Here is a 3,353-nt window from a genome sequence, read left to right on the forward strand (position 1 = left end):
CGTGACGTCAGGCGGCGTGCAATAAATGCCACTCGTAGGATGGGTTTTTTGTTGTTAAAGCAATAAATGGCACGCTCGTGGTGATGGGTTTAAGCCGGGAGGGGTCAGGGTTCGGCAACGAAAATAAACAATCAGAGCCATCCATAATGTTGGGGGGGGGGGGGGTTAGATTGCGGAAATATAAATGTGTCGTTAAATCCGCCACCACCCGACACAGCCAATTAGTTAAGGTTCATAATATAGGTTTTTTTGGGTCAGATCGCGTTATTTATAAATGTGTCGTAACCTTCCACCACCCGACACGGCCAAACAGTAAAAAATGTGTCACGTTTTTCAACTTTAGCCCTTTGAAAAACGTGACACATGTTTTACTGTTTGGCCGTGTCGGGTGGTGGAGGGTTACGACACATTTATAAATAACGCGATCTGACCCAAAAAAACCTATATTATGAATAATATTGGTCGCCAAAGCCTACGTGTAATATAGTTAAGTTTCGTCACGTAAACAGAACGTGCGAATTCGTTACGAGTACAGCAACACACCGGTGTGTTGGAGAGCCAATCCACAACATTTACAATCTGTTAAACCGAATAAGAGGCATGTATTTTTTGTTCGAATTCGATGACAAAAAAAATAAACCCACCCTAAATATTTCAAAATCCGCAATGGATGCGAATACACGAACGACGGCGTCCCCCCGGGGGGTTTAGCAACAGGCGACGCGGCTGACACAGCGGTCAGACCCGTCGTGCCGGTCACGCAATGATGCGTGCCCGGGCAAATTCAAATGCATCATCAATCAGCCGTGGTCAGGCCACACACCATTCACGTCCGGGCATTCGCCGAAGAGGCATTGCACACAATAGGGCGATGGCCACAAATGGACCATAAGGGGCCGTCCATAAATGACGTCACGCGATTTTAGATGATTTTGACCGCCCCTCCTCCCCTTCGTCACACGGCGTCACGTAAAAAGCAGACACCCCCCCCCCTCTGAAATATGACGTCACAAAGCTCTGCCCCCCCCCCCCTCCCACAAAAAATAAAACATGCTTAAAATCGCTTTAAACTATTGTCATTGTAGTGCGTATTTAATGTGGCGCTGAACTCTGATGTTGTAGGAGAAAAAAATTATCAAAAGTCTATTTAATTAAGTAGAACGTGTTGTCTATATTATTTAAAGTTGCGCATTTTGATGTGACGTCACATTTCTCACCCCCCCCCCTCGTCACACATCGTCACAAATGTCTGACCCTCCCCCCCCCCCCTAGGTGCGTGACGTCATTTATGGACGGCCCCTTTATTGCAGTAAATCTGAAACATTCAATAGAAAAATTGTTCAGCTCATAATTATTAGTTAGGGGGGAGGGGTTGCCCCATGTGGAGTGACGTCACCCGCTAATGGTTATTGGGGAGGGCTGCGGCATGTGGAGTGACGTCACCCCCTCATTGTTATTGTGGAGGGGTGCAGCATGTGTAGTGACGTCACCCGCTCATGATTATTAATGAGGGGAGGGGTGCGGCATGTGGAGTGCGCGACTTTGTGCGTTCGTGTACGTTTCCACGCGGACATGAATATTAATGAAGGGGGGGGGGGCTCTTTAACAGTGACGTCACGCATGGATGTAGCACTGTGCTGCGTAGATTTATTTCTTACCGTCACTTTCTGTAAATAAACGTCATATTTGAAGCGGCTTTGCGTAATAAATGGTTTAATTCAGCTCGACCTTCCTCTGCGTGAGTGCAAAAACCCACTCACTCATGAATATTAATGAGGGGGGGGGGGGTGGGCCTCATGCGGAGTGACGTCACGCGCGGGACGGACAGACATTTCTGGGTGATTATAGTCGGTAATGATGGCAATCACGTGGGGGTACGATCTCGAATCCATGCGTTCCTCTTTCCATCTCTCGGTGTTTTTCCTCCAATTAGCACGGTTGGCAACGTACGGTGCGAAATAAGTTCGAAACACATAAACACAGCATGCACGCGTCTCTCGTAGCGTGTTCAAAGTGTACGTTCATCAATGCAATCACAAAAATTACAAATTTACACTGCAATAATGCACGTGCATGTTTGCAAAATAAAATGTAATCCGTTTGAGTAAATATATTCGTTTTTTTTTTTACAATTTGTAACCACACTATTGAATGGCCTCACCGTGCCGTATCTGCCACTGGGGGTTTTCGACCATACTTCACCGCACTGGAAATAGGCAGGGGAAGGGGCTGCAGGACGGGTTTGTATTGAACTCGCTACTCATAGTAGCTGCGGCCGGGAATTCGGGCGTCGCGGTGGGGAGATGTTAACTACCTCGCCTGGTATACAGGTCAATCCAGACCCTGACGATGCCCCTATATTTGGAGTTTGCGTAATTCTCCCCGTAGTCGCGTGGATTTCTCTCCGGGTCCTCCGGCTTTTCCCTCCACATTAAGAATCATGCGTTTAAGATTATTTGGCTGCTTAAAATTTTCAAAGCCATTTGTAAAATAAAAGAGCTATATAGGTTAGTGGGCCTTACCTTGTAAAATAGAAACGAGTTAATAGTTAACTCCAGTAGCCAAGTTCAGTGCCCTAATCACCGCACCACTGCTTCATCCCCCTCCCCCCCCAGTATATTGATATCAATATTAACGTCTTCTTGGTTCTTTCGGTAAAGTCACGTAGTAGGGAAATAATAAAATAATAAAAATAAAACATAAAACTATTCTCACGAGGTTTCGGCCACAACGCAAGCAGCCGTCCTCAGGTGAAGAACATGTCTGTCGAAAAGACAGAGTCTGAATGACACGTCCTAGGCTTGGAGCGTCTATTGCAGAGGTGGGACAAAGTCATTGTTATGCAAGTCCAAGTCGAGTCTGAAGTCATCAAATTCATGACTCGAGTCTGACTCGAGTCCAAGTCACATGACTCGAGTCCACACCTCTGGTCTATTGTAAGCTGGGAGGGAAGAGGAAGAGCGCCTTGACAAAAGAATTTGCATATGAAGAGGAATTAAGCATATTTATGGGAAATTATTGTTTTATTTTTATTATTTTATTACTTCCCTACTACGTGACTTTACCGAAAGAACCAAGAAGATGAATCCCTGCAGTCACGAAAGCTTTAAATCGAAATATTAACGTCTTTTAGGCTTTTGCACAAGTACACAGTGCCCTCGGCAATCATCTAAGTTTTCAAAATTGCTAATTCGAAAGCTATCAAGTGATAAAAGAATGTAACTCACATGGGAACATTGGCTAAAACAGAACACATTGAGGTACAGTATTAAAATGAATATGCAAATAGAAGGAGATACGCACATGAAACATTACCAAAGTTATATCAACGACGATTTTTATTGAATTAACAA

The sequence above is a fragment of the Lethenteron reissneri genome, chromosome 10 (genome assembly GCF_015708825.2).
Source record: "Lethenteron reissneri isolate LAM-NWPU_2019-01 chromosome 10, ASM1570882v1, whole genome shotgun sequence".
NCBI classification, from domain to species: Eukaryota; Metazoa; Chordata; class Hyperoartia; order Petromyzontiformes; family Petromyzontidae; genus Lethenteron; species Lethenteron reissneri.